A 14,932-nucleotide genomic window follows, 5' to 3' on the forward strand; every position below is an offset into this window, starting at 1 on the left:
CATATTATTTAGTTAAGTGAAAAACCATAAAAAATTGCGTGAATAATTTAGTTAGCAAGAGGAAAGAGAAAAAGAAAATTCTTAATACCATATGACTATAATTAATATAGAAATATGTATTAGCTATAAGTGATTTCAAGAAAATGTATTCTAGCATTATATGAATTAATTAAAATGTCTCTAATAACTTAATTTGCCAGAGTTGCTTTAAAGGAATGTATCTTCATTGTGAAAACATAGTAGAACCTGTCATTTCCTTAAAAACGTGATGTTGCTGCCACCCAAGCTGGTTTTTGGGGACTTGAGAGGCAGAGAATGAACAGGTCCCAGTAAATCATCAGGAAAGACATGCTTGGGTACACTCTTGAACATATAATTAATTGAATAAAAATTAATTTTAAATGTAAGCAGACATACAGTATAAGAAGTCGACTGAAACTAAACATGAATTAAGATTGGACTATCCTTAATTTAACACGCTTTTGGATGAGAGTTGAGTTCAATTACCCATGAATATCTACAATGTCCTGATCTTAGAAAGGTTTTATTAGGGAAAATTTCCAGAATGTTTATTCATAGAGGTTTTTTACCTCATAGTTACCAACCAGATAAAGGAAGAAGGAAGGAAGGAAGGAAGGGAGGGAGGGAGAGAGGGAGGGAGGGAGGCAGGGAGGGAGGGAGGAACGGAGAGAGGGAGGGAGGGAGAGAGGGAAAAAGAGAGGGAAGGAGGGAGGGAAGAAGGGAGGGAAACATTCTAGCACATTTTTTTCATAATACATTATGGAGTTCATTGAAACTACCACTTTGTAAAGGTGAGGTCCCCTCACAGTTTTGAATGCCTAAATGGCTTTATTTTAATCCAGGCATCCAAACTAGGTATTCTGGCCAAGTCTTTAAATATTAGAGGAAACAAAACATTAACAAAGTTTTTAATTTTTGTGAGTTTAGAACTTGATTTTTTTTCAGTAGCATCATAAACAAATGATCAGCCTGCTCCAGATTCCCATCCAGGGATTTTTCTCTGCATCATTCATCATTCTATCCCTCATACCCAGAATAACGCCTGCACGCAGTAGTCACTCCAAATACTGTTGTTGAACGTAAACTACTATTGTTAGTCTGTTATCCAATTTAAAATATTTCTATAAGGTTTATAACAGTTATATGTTAAATTGTTTTATTTTTTCATACATATTTAAATTTTCAAATAGAGAAATATAAAGAAAACGTCACACAAAAAAATGCACATTAATTAGCGTTAGTACTTTTGAACATTTGTCTTTCAATTATGTGTGTATACATACACACTCACATACACACATGCATATACAGAGATACACATTTACCATGAATATATGTTTATATATACATATACACATATAAACATATATACATACACATAATTTTTCTAAAGTAGAATCACATGATATGTGCTGTTTTATAAGCTGCATTTTCAAAAGTATGAGGCATTACTATATTTTAAATGTTCAAGAAATTTTACACAGATCCTCAGCATCAATTTCCAAGGCTACATACAATTCTAACATTTGGGTTTACTATATTTTACCTAACTATTCCCATACTGATAGATATTTAAGAAATCAGTGCTAGGTAATTTAGAAATCTCATTCTTCCTGCTTATGAACAGCACTGAAATCAGCATTCTTTTGTATATATCTTTTCTCATATGTGCAGTTATTTCCTTGGGAGGTATCAAAGTGGGATTCTTAAAGGTATACCCAACTTAAGGCTATTGGTTTATATTACTAATTATCTTATGTTTCATAAAGTCATTTTAATATAAATATATCATTTAAATTTTTGTCTTTATCATAACCCTGCTGTGAGACTGTTTGGGGAAATGTTAAAATAACCTCACTTTTCAATAAAGGGAACAGTGGTTCAGAAAAGTATAACCTCTTCTCCCACATACCTCTGGTATGCGCATTGTAAAAATATGTTTTAATTATGCTTCCAAGTGTCAGTCCCCTGACCTTAGTATGAACATTGAGGCAGAGAAGCATATGTAATTCCTCATGGGAACCCCTGTTACAATGCCTTGTAAATAGTAAAAATTTTGTGGGAGGAAATGACTTGTGCAATGTCACACAACAAGTGGAAACAAGGTGAAGACTTTAGGTCAGATATGTGTCTTTGCATTTATGCAGCCAACAGACACATGAAAAAATGCTCATCATCACTGGCCATCAGAGAAATGCAAATCAAAACCACAATGAGATACCATCTCACACCAGTTAGAATGGCAATCATTAAAAAGTCAGGAAACAACAGGTGCTGGAGAGGATGTGGAGAAACAGGAACACTTTTAAACTGTTGGTGGGACTGTAAACTAGTTCAACCATTGTGGAAGACAGTGTGGCGATTCCTCAGGGATCTAGAACTAGAAATACCATTTGACCCAGCCATCCCATTACTGGGTATATACCCAAAGGATTATAAATCATGCTGCTATAAAGGCACATGCACACGCATGTTTATTATGGCACTATTCACAATAGCAAAGACTTGGAACCAACCCAAATGTCCATCAATGATAGACTGGATTAAGAAAATGTGGCACATATTCACCATGGAATACTATGCAGCCATAAAAAAGGATGAGTTCATGTCCTTTGTAGGGACGTGGATGAAGCTGGAAACCATCATTCTCAGCAAACTATCACAAGAACAAAAAACCAAACACCACATGTTCTCACTCATAGGTGGGAACTGAACAATGAGAACACTTGGACACAGGAAGCGGAACATCACACACTGGGACCTGTTGTGGCGTGGGGGGTGGGGGCGGTGGAGGGATAGCATTAGGAGATATACCTAACATAAATGATGAGTTGATGGGTGCAGCGCACCAACATGGCACATGTATACATATGTAACAAACCTGCAGGTTGTGCACATGCACCCTAAAACTTAAAGTATAATTAAAAAAAAAAAAGATATGTGTCTTTGGCTATACGAGTTGTACAAATGAAAATAAATGCACAGCTCACATCCTTATTATCTTAATTACTGCTTAATAAACTTGAGTTTAAAAAACTTGAGTTCTTGAGGTCCAGAACAATTTGAGTATCATCTTATCAAAATCTTCCTAAGAACTTTTGTAACCTTTCATGCGCTGATTTTGGAACACTCGCATAAGCATTTCCAAAAATCCTAAGGAAACAAAATTATTACAGGAAAAGAGGAAGATGAAAAATCCAATATCTGAAATGGAAGTTAAGTGAGCTGAGGTGTAGCTAGATGTTTCTTTATTAGTTCTATAACTTTGGATAGCACACCGAGCCTCTTCTTATGTCTCAGAATCTAACCTTGAAGTCTCTGGATATTTAGTAGACAAGTTCATTGCTGAAAGAATTGTACAATGATACATAAAAGATATACCAAAATAAGAGGAAACAAACACATAATTTAACATTCTCTTTGTTTTAAGAGTGAGTAAGTGTTCAATGTTTTTATCTACTATAAAATGTAAGGCTTTAAGGACAATTTTAAGACATATTCAAATACATAGAAAAATTGTGAGTCAAAGGATAATAACATATAAATAATTTGCAACAGCTTAGATTTATTTCTACAGCTTCAGTATAATACAGTACTAATTTACTGTTACAAATCTTAAATACTTGGGAATGTAGAGTTTTAAATCAACTTGCTTATGCACACGTGGGCCACCAATTAACATTATATATTACAGCCCAATGCTATTATATGTTGAAAGAATCTATACAAATGGAGAAGGAGGGGGATTTAGTTAACAAGAGTAATGAGGGCACTGCCAGGAGATTCACAGACATGAAAAAATTCCAATTTCAAGATGAATGGGAGGAAACAATAGCTGAGGTAAACCAAAATTCAAAGACAGCTATAAAGGCCTAAGGAATTTGTAGTATACACCCTATTACTATAGCTCCAACTATATATTACACTTGGCTTAATCATGAAAATAATTGTATAACTGAATCTATCAGACCTATTCTTTGGGAGCACATATCCGTGTGTTTGGTATTGAATATAGACAGAAAAACTGTTTCTTTTCAATAAAAATTTATTTTACAGCCATCTTTTACAACTAAATCACATTGGCTGTGTAAATTGAAAGTAACCCACCAGGCATTTTACAAATACTTTCTCTATCCTTTGTAAGTAAACAAAGCTGGAGTTTGTTTACTCTGTCAAATTTTTCTACAAGAAATGTTAGTGGATAAGCATCATGAAAAGCTGTTTTCATTAGTAACATAATATGACTAAAAGCATATGGTTACACAGTGTTCATACCTGTAAAACTTTCATATCAATGCAGCAATATAAAACAAATCAAGGCCTGAAAAATATTACATTTGCAAAACATTTTTAGTGAGAAAAATGTACTTTTGTAACAATAGCAGAGATATTAATCATCAATGACTAAATAAGGTCAACTAAATAGCACCTTTGTTTTTCTACTCAAGGTATTCTTTACCAAAATTACCTAGGTAAAACCCAAAGACAACAAAATATATATGAAAATGTAACATTTTAAAAAAAGATTTCTAAATCCTAGATAAATTATCAGATACATATACTTAGGAAAGCAAAGTGAGCATGGGCTCTGGAGTCAGACTACTTTTTATTATATATGTGTAACTTTAGCCAGGATATTAGTTCCTCTGTATCTCTGCTTTTCAACTCTAAAATGGGAATCCTATTAATATATAACTCTAAAGATATTATGAAGATTATGAAATAAACCATATAAAGCACTTAGAAAAATGCCTGCACATTATTATTATAATTATTTATTACACATACGCAGTTAATGATTTAATATTGTTTTTGATCTGTCTAATCAAAAACAATATTCCTTTCTTAGGCTAAATCCAGTAGCTTTTTATTAATATTACAATTATAGGTCACATAATAACATTTTGGTTAAGGATGAGCCTCATATATGATGACGATCCCATCAGATGATAATGGAGCTGAAAAATTCCTAGTGATGTTGCGGCTGTTGTAAGATCGTTTCCAGTGCATCACCTTTTCTACATTTAGATAGATTTAGATACACAAAAAACTTGCCGTTGTGTTAGAATTGCCTACAGTATTCAATCCAGTAGCATACTGTACAGGTTTGTGGCCTAGGAGGAACTGGCTATATCATATAGCCTAGGTGTGTAACAGGGCTATACCATGTAGGTTTGTATAAGTAAACTCTATCATGGTCGCACACAATAAAATCACCTAACAACGCATTTGTCAGAATATAACCCTGTCATTAATCAATGCATGACTGTAATTACTAAACAACTTCCACTGGTTTCATCAGGAAAATATATATTTGCATTGACACAGCATAAGACTTAGAAACAAGTAAATTTTAGGCTTTATAGATCATTATTATTTCCTCCAAAACAGCGGTTCTTAATGGAGGCAAGGTAGTTAAGGAAAAACTGCTGAGATTTCCCAGATTCGTATATTCTCCCGCATAAATTTCCCATCTCAACAATAAACCAATTTCATTATAAAATACAACATTCTGTTATATACTCACTGACAATAATGGTTAAGGACCCCAAAGTAGATGATACAAAAAATGAAAAAATAAACAAGCCTCACCAAGCCTGGGAGACACTGCCTCAGGGATGATAGAGATAGAAACTGGTAAAAGTGAAAGAACAAACCACAAAGTAGGGCAAATGAACTTCAGAAACAGATGAAACATGCCAGTTTTCAATTTCCATAAATTCAAATTAATTTTGGCATTATGTCAATGACTACATTGAAATGGATCTTAAAAGGCCATAATTCTACTCTCAACGGTCACAAATACGGAATACATGGTGGGCTGTTCATTTCAATAAACAAAAGAACAGAAAAACAACATAGTATTATGACCCTGATCGAATATAACATACCCACTTTCAAGCAGTGCCTACTAGTAACAATCAACATTTTGGCTGGGCACAGTGGCTCACGCCTGTAATCCCAGCACTTTGGGAGGCAGAGGTGGGCGGATCACCTGAGGTCAACAGTTTGAGACCAGCCTGGCCAACATGGTGAAACCCCATCTCTACTAAAAAAAAAAAAAAAAGCCTGGTGTGCTGGCACATGCGTGTAGTCCCACCTACTCTGGAGGCTGAGGCAGGAGAATCGCTTGAAGCTGTGAGGCAGAGGTTGCAGTGAGCCGAAATCACGCGACTACACTCCAGCCTGGGCGACAGAGTGAGACTCTGTCACACACACAAAAAAAGCAAAAAGAAATCAACATCTTATGTTGAGTCATATAAAAATAATGATTGTAAATTTAGGGTGAGTTTATACATTTTAAACTGTGGTGCCCCTATGTAAGCCAAAAATGAACATTTTCTCTGTCTACATAGGGAAGAAAAATATGTCTAACACAAACAAAACACTATAAATGTGAAAACAGCACTATTTAAAATAAGCTAAAATATTTCTTGGCAGGTCTCTTCCTGTGGCTGGATTTGACAGTCGAATTGTAAACCTATCAAAAACTAGTTTGTGTAATGAACAGACACAATGTTAAACACTGAACTGCTGGAGCACTATTCAATTAACATAATCCGGGTAGTGGAGAAGCAGAACATGTTAAACTTTCAGACAATATGCTGGCATTTAGCCTATGTCAAAAATTCAAGGCAGAGGTCTTCCTTCCTCATTACCATATACCTTACCAGCCCACAATAGTAACCACATTAGAAGCCCACATTTCCATAAGCGCTAGACAGTGCTTAAAGAGGCCCTTAGCTATAAACATACTTGATGAAAGCAAAGCAAAACAAAAAAATGTCCCACTGGTCTTGCTCCTTTTTGGGAAAGAGACAGAGAGGAGAGAGGAAAAGAAGATAAAGAATTTTAAAGTTTCAAATATATTTAAACTTCCTGTTTTTCTTTGTAATAGTCTCAGGTTAAAAAAAATGTTTTAGAGATGACAAAATGTAAAAATTCTTGATGTGTTTAATACATATGATTTTTATATATCAGGAATTTTCCCTGTAAAAAACTAGAAATGACTACTTTTCTTAGGGGTAAAGACTTCTCTGAGCAGTAGGAAATCCTGCCTTCATCTCCTTTACTGAATTGCTTACTGAATAATTATAGAGAATAATCAGGTTTAAGATGTAGCTTTTCTACCAAAAGTGGAGAAAACCACTTTATGTCTCTGGTTAGCATGGAAAAACTAGCATCAGTATTCTTATTTCCAGAATACAAGAAACAAAATTTAACTTTGCACACAAAGAAATATACTGCCTTTAAAAAAGTAAATTCAGTAAACTTTTTTTGTTCAGTTCCCTTTTAAAACATAAATTCATAAGTTTTTTGATTGGGTTATCCGAGAGTACACAGCTTACCCTGAAATCAGTGCTCACAATCAGAAATAAAGATGAACTTAAAATGAACTCCTTGTGATGTCTTCATTTTCTACCCTAAAGCAAGTCAGATGATTTGCAGTATCTGTTACACAGGAATTTTTTTTTTTTTTCAGACATCACCCCCACAATGTTATCCATACACCTCTAGGTTAACACAGTAAACAGACTGGAGCTAATTAACTAGTTTGGCTACACAAATTCTTTTCTGCTTTTAATTACATTAACCTAATGTGACTTGAATTCAACAGACCAAAAACAAAACTGCTAATTATATTAAGGGCTTCAAAGATGATTTCAAATTGCTAACCACCAAACTGTCATAGAATTTATCTCATTTCCTTTAATATATTTTACATGCAAAATCTGTGCTTTACTAAAAATACTATTTAAAAATACATCAAAACAATGAATAATAGAATATTGATTATAATGCTAAAAGAGAAATATGTTTCAACTAATACAGATAAGACACACATAGGCATCATCATACCAATAAGAAATTATGCAGTACTAAATTTTTACAATTTTCTAAAAGATTAAAGGTTTGAAAATATTGATTTACAGTAGAAAGGGCTTGACGAGTGGGATTCACATGAAGAATGAAGTTGTCTAAAGCACCTGAGTTTAGAAATTATTTTTTCAGAAAAAAACTTGATTCTTTACCACCAACCCGTTTTCATACTATTTTGCAAAGTAAGTGAGATGAGAGGTTTTGAATGATAGTCTAGCGTATCATCCTTAAACAATTCACCACTAACTCTCCTTGAGCAGAATATCTCTTCATAGAAATGCTGTCAATTCTGCGTGGATCTTTGACCTAGAGAATAGAGAGCAAGCTGTTGTGAACTACAGATGTGCCTGGCATGGCTTCTTAACAACAATGAGATGCAGGTAACCCAGATGGCCAGTCATAGCCCCCAGACATTCCCCTTGGTGAAATCAGCTGCAGTACAGTTTTAGATGATCCCTAAGGACTCCTTTCAACAGAAACATTTGAGGAAGAGTCACAACAATAACGGCTTTTCTTTCTTTAAATTTTGGCATCAAATTAGTAACAACAACAACAACAACAGTAACAATCCAGAAAAAATAACTTGTTTGAGGAGGGTGCAGAGAATAGGAGGAGGTAAAGTAATACCCATTACTTTCCAATCTGGCTACAAGAATAATATCAGCCTTTAATGTTAGGCAGTTCAGATTAAAGCATTCATATTTTCTAATGCATGCCATCCTATTTTTCAAAAATAATCATGCTTTATTGCATTCTAATTAAGCAAAAACATTGCTAGTACCATAATTATTTTGTACAAATGACAGACAAAGAATTGGATAATCAATCCCAAAAGTATCATAGTAACATAAAAATATATAATCAAGTAAAAATAATTCATATAATTCAGATATTATATAATATAAAAGAAAATACAGTATTTCTTATTTTATAATATTTCTTTGTCATATTCCCAGGTAGGTAGTGCAAAAAGAATACTTTAAAAAACTACATCTCGGCCGGGCGCGGTGGCTCATGCCTGTAATCCCAGCACTCTGGGAGGCCGAGGCGGGTGGATCTCAAGGTCAGGAGATCGAGACCATCCTGGCTAACACGGTGAAACCCCGTCTCCACTAAAAATACAAAAAATTAGCCAGGCGTGGTGGCGGCGCCTGTAGTCCCAGCTACTCGGGAGGCTGAGGCAGGATAATGGCGTGAACCCAGGAGGCAGAGCTTGCAGTGAGCCGAGATCGGACCACTGTACTCCAGCCTGGGCGACAGAGCGAGACTCCGTCTCAAAAAAAAACTACATCTCTTATTAAATAATTTCATGTTTTTGTTAACTATGGTTTAATAAATTATATTTCTGAACACACACATTAATAATTTTGTCTTTAAGACCTACATTTTAATGTAGTTAGCTATCAGATAAAAATGTAAATTGTTCATAAATCGATTCAAAACCATCACCATCAAAAATCATTGATAGAGAGCAACTTATATTTACTGATCTAGTGACCAATACTTCTAAGTATAAGAACAAATTTCAAGAAATTCATTTTTATATATTCTATAAAAATGTATATTTTATATATTTATTTGTACTAATCTCACAAAATAATTTTAAAATTCTATGTATTTATGACAAAATGATTTTATATTTAAATATCAAAGCAAACATTTTATTTTAGATTAAATAAACAATAAACCTCAGCCAAATCACAGTTCTTCTTGGTTAGCAAAGTTTATTAATGATTTTTTGATCTTTCTATTTTTTATAAAAGCTATTGATTCTTGCTTCATTTTCCCAAAATTTTTTACCTCCCTCTATTCCTATTTTATTCTGGTTCGCAGAGCCCTAAAAGAGAGAGAAAGGGGAAGGAGGAGGAGAAGGAAAAGGAGGAAGGAGAAATGCATTATTTTAATTATTTCCCACTCGAGTCTCTTGATTAGATATGATCTGGTTTCATGCTGTGCGTTCACAGGCTGTCGGGTAAACTTGTCTTTAACTCAAGACCAGTCCAATATGAACTCATAACACAAAATGACAGCACTGTACCCCAAGATGGATGAAACTAAGGAAAACAGATTGTATACCAATATTCATAAGATTTTGTTTTTTCTTCTAGGTTATAAAAAAAAAAACCCAGATTAGTCAGCTTTCAATTAAACTGTAAAAAGTACCGAGATTTTACAAATTATTCACTAGTCTATTCTCAAGTGAAGGGTATTTCATCATTTACAGCCTACTCAAAGTGTAAATAATGTTCCTGGGGTTTGCACAAAAAATGTTTTATATAACAAAAGGACACCGGGGCAAGTACACACGCATTGTAAAGAAAATATGAGAATGATAAATTGAAAGCAATCAAATGACCATTCTAAAAATTCCTGGTGACATAAAAAAGGACAGCATTGCATGAAGAAAAGCCATAACTTGTTTCAGGTCTTTCAACTACTCTCTTAGGAGTGGAATTGAGAGGAAAAATAGGCAATTAGGATCTCTCCATTGGCGTCCCATATTTGCCTGGGCTACATACACACAAGAGAACATGATCCCGTTTCATTTGTTTCCTGGTACACTTTACAATACCATTTGAAAACCAACATGAATTCAGCCAGGAGTTTAAACACACTTGATCATCAGAGAGAAGCAACAAGAGACTCATGCAGAAAAAGCAATTATCCCAGTGGGAACACGTGGCTCTTTGCACAGCTTGGTGAGCTGCCAGCTGAGAACACAGGCCTGGGAGAGTCCCCGCCTAGGACTCTGGCAGCTGCACTTCTCTGCTATTTCCATTTCTCCTCCTAAATTTCTCATTTCTTCCTCATAACAATTGATAAATTGGTAGTTGGCTGTTTGCTGCTGCAGAAGCACACCTATGATAATTTGATTATAGACTACATCAGGAAGAGCTGTGTTGCTAATTGCAGGTAACTGGGAGCCACCCTGCAGAAAGACATAGTTAAAGGAAAGGATGATTTTCTTTGTGAAAGTATAAATTAGTATCTTGCTCTCTATCCAATGTATATCACCAGAGATCCTTTTCATGATTCCTAATTTTAATAAGTAATAATAGAAAGAAGTAACACAGCCCTCTTTAAACACAACAATTTTGCTTGCTTAGGTGTAGCTCAAAGACAATATGAAGCCTTGGGTATGGCATTTTTCTGCTGGACACCCATTTTCCTGGGCTAGACAGAGGTACGTAGCCTAAAGCAATCAACCAGGAAGGCCCCTTCTAATTTATAGTATTAACCAGGAACAGACAACTGCTGAGTGCTGATGAAATGGAGAGCAGATGAAACAGTGAAGGCTTTTTAGCAGATTTCCCCAGGTGTCTGGTTCCCAAATTATTAAGACTAGAACCCCAAAGTGAATCCTATAAAAGGAGGCAATATAAAGAGTGGTTTTAGCCTTTGCTAGCTATCTTCTAAAAGTAAGAAAGCTAATTGATTTTTACCTCTATGAAAATTCTAGGTAGATTACATGGTAGTATTCAGCCTTAATATGAAAAATTGATTTAGCTTATAGCTATTAAAGTTAATGTATTATTTCCTTCACAGGTCTCATGAAACAGTGTCCTGCTGTTTTAAAGGTAAAAAACAAAGTCTTATGGGCAATTTTCACTTTCCCACAAAACCAGGTTTGCTTTTTATCACCTCTTCCAACCATCTGGCTCTAATTCTGAATTTACATACAGTCACAGCTAAGACAGCCTGAAATAAAAATCTACAAGGGAATTATGACTATACTCTAGAAATAAAGATGACAAATGTTCATAGTATTTGAGGGGAGAAAAGCTTATTTTCAAACTCTTGGCTCTTTTGAATTACAAGTACACCAGCTGAAAATACTTTGCCAACAGTAAATCCCTTTTCCTCTCTCTGGGTTCTTACACTTAGCTCTATAATTTGGTCCAGTGTGAGAAATCCCCTCACTACCAAATGCTTGCTAAGATAAAGCCTTTTCCAGAGATCACGTATAACTTGTTACCCTTGAAATTTACATTGACTTACATTCTGTAGAAGACTCATAACCATGGCAAAGTCAAATCAAGGTTGGGTATGCAAGGGATTCCTTGATACAGATTGACCAATTTTACTTTACAGAAATGCATTTTTTATTCAAAAATATAAACAGCATTTAATATTACTAATTAAGATTCTACAGAAGAAGAAATATTCCTAAAATAGCTACAAATTGAAGTAAACACTCACGCACATTCTGTGGTATTTTAATCCCAAAGAGTCAAAGGAGAAAAAGAAGAGCTTGCAAGTGACAAGCTTAATTGATTAATCAGAAGTTAGGGCTCATCAGACCAGGGTAAGAGATTCAATATCCATATGGCCAGTTGCTTCACCCTCCTTTGTTGAACACGAGATTATGCTAGAATGTAGCTCACTCATTTGGCAAATTTGTGCCTCATTTCCTATGGAAAACACGTTCAAAACATAAATAAATCCCATATCTTCCAACAATACACATGTTAACATGAATTAAAATATTTCTACATACATCCTTAGAGGAAGCAAGTAGGCTAATTCTTCAATGTGAGGAAGAAAATACGACCTTAGAAAGACAGGTCTGACCTAGCGCTTAAAAAGGAGCTTTCTGGTGGGCTACATTAAACTTCAAAATTATCAATAGGTACTTTTGCTATTTCCTGAGAACTAATAATTAACTCATGGACAAATAAGAAATAAAAATAAACTCATCCTGACCATTTGTATTTCTATAGTTATTGGTGAAAACAAAATAAAAGAGAAAATGATCTGTGTAAAGAGTATTGTAAAAACTGTTTGGAGGGATATTTATTTGGAATGTTCTTTCTTAGTCATAAATGGTTCCATTCCATAGCCAAGACAAAAGCATGCTGAACAGAAAATGTAATACAAACGGTATTAATTGTAATAAGGGGTATGAGTGTTTTATATGGCTTCTAACCTACGTCTAGGTTATACTGTTGGAACTTTGAGCTGAAAAATCAGAATCTTGTGCATCCTAGGTTGTTTCCATATAAACCTATCTTAAGAGTTCCAGCATTTAGGGATGGGAAAGCCTGCATTAGAAGTTATATCAGTCAGTGTGAAGATTAAAGAACAAAGTAAAATCAATGAAAAAAGCTTGATCTGACATTTCCTGCCTTTCTTCTGCATAGAATATATGTTCTGTGATGGCAAAAACTTTCTCCTAGTTTTAACATTTAAAAACACAGCACTTACATAGAAAGTACACTATCAGAATTGTTCACAATCTAAGAGATTGGACATACAGAATTCTTATGATTTCAGTCATCTCTTCTGAAAAAAAATGCTGACTATCTTCAATTTTATGTGAAAAGCACACTATTTTATACTGCATTATAGCAGACAAATTCAAATTCTGACCACTCCATACTAAAATAACAAATGTATTTAAATTCTCTGGTGTTTCTATAGAAATTTTAAAGAACTTAAGAATTGCAAAAGCTTAACATCTGAAAAACATCATGTCCTGTGTGTAAACCGCCTTTGACAGTTCTTCCTGCAGTACACAAAAAATGCATCAGTGAATCTGTGGTCAATTTAATAAATGTGCCAATGTATTTAAGCAACAATCTGTATTACTGGTATTGTTTTAATTAATGAGAACTGTGATACACCAACACCAGCTATATACATAGCATTGTTACATGCATTATTTTTAACGTCGAAAACATTCTCACAAGGTGTATTTTCCTATATTTTGGATTAGAAAATTAAGGCTCTGAGAGTATCAAAACTTGCTCCAGATCATTTGGTAAGTACACTGAAGCTCATTCTACATAGATCCAAAGTAAAGCTTCTATAGAGGGCTTTCTTTGAGATAGAGAACAACAGCTTATATTTTCTTTGCTTCTCACGCCATAAACTACAAATTCACAATATTTTTAAAACGTATAGATCCCCAAACTGAATGGCTGGAAGAACAAATAGGTGCTATCCATGGACCTCCTTAAGCATATTACATTGAAGTTCCCCCTTCCAGCACACCCCATATTTAAGCCTAACCAATCTGGACATCCAACCTAATGGCCATTAGTCCATGTAACTGTCAGCAGAAAAAAAACAATGTGTATGTTTACATTTCATATTTGCATGTGTTGTCTGTAGGACTAATGTTGTAAGGTAAATATCCCACATACATTTCTATGAAGAAGAATGGCTCTTCTCTTCCCATGCAAACATGTGCTTATTATCATGAATGTTTAAAGGTTAATCAGAATATTTATAAGCTTCCCTAATAAAGATGGGGAAATGTGGCATGATCTTTTATATACATGATGCATGGAACAATACAGTGATGTCATATATCGAGGTGAGAGAAGAGTGACACCATGCATGTGAATAGGCTAAGGAATAAGAAATCATGGATTCCTTAGTAAATTGTACTCTATCCACTCAAAGAGACAAATTTACATTATTTCCAGCCACTATTATACAGATTAAGCTCAACTGCTTTTGAAATGTTCCCATACAATATGATGCTCTTAAAGGTGACTTAAACAAAAGCCTGTTTCTAATGCAATAGGCTTTTAAAGCTTTGTGATCACCTCGATTTGTAAGATTTAAGAAGAGTAAACCTGTACCATCTGGTAGTAATTTTGTTAATGCACAACAGATTATTTTACAAGTGTACAATTTATCATATTATCAAATTCTTTGGTTTTAAGGAGATAAAAACTGAAGTGGTCAGATGTTACCAAGAGCTGTTTGGTTAAAGCAACTAACCTTTAAACAAAAGAATTGCAGAATCAGCATTTGATTGAGGAGATATTAGCCTCACCATAAAACTTAGAATTATTCTTTGAGAGAGAATATTTAAATAAAAGTGATAATGTGGGCAAGATGAAGAAATAATGTTAATCATCACCAATTGCAAGTAATGAAAAGGAAATCTCAATCCCCTGTAAAGTGATCAGATTAAAAATAATTGAAAACTAAAAGCCTTAAGAAAATTTCTTTGATTTCTGCATTTTGGACTCTGTTTTAAGGAAAGGCTATTGTTTACAATATCTTGTAAAATCAA

The 14,932-nt window shown here is 34.3% G+C and overlaps 1 protein-coding gene across 12 annotated transcripts in view; it reads right to left on the reverse strand.

The window, feature by feature from the left end:
• ROBO1 (roundabout guidance receptor 1) overlaps nucleotides 1–14,932 on the reverse strand; it is a 1,167,237-nt gene that overhangs the window by 120,789 nt on the left and 1,031,516 nt on the right. The gene's annotated exons all lie outside the window — the stretch shown is intronic.

This window comes from Pan paniscus, chromosome 2, assembly GCF_029289425.2.
Source record: "Pan paniscus chromosome 2, NHGRI_mPanPan1-v2.0_pri, whole genome shotgun sequence".
In the NCBI taxonomy this organism is placed as follows: domain Eukaryota; kingdom Metazoa; phylum Chordata; class Mammalia; order Primates; family Hominidae; genus Pan; species Pan paniscus.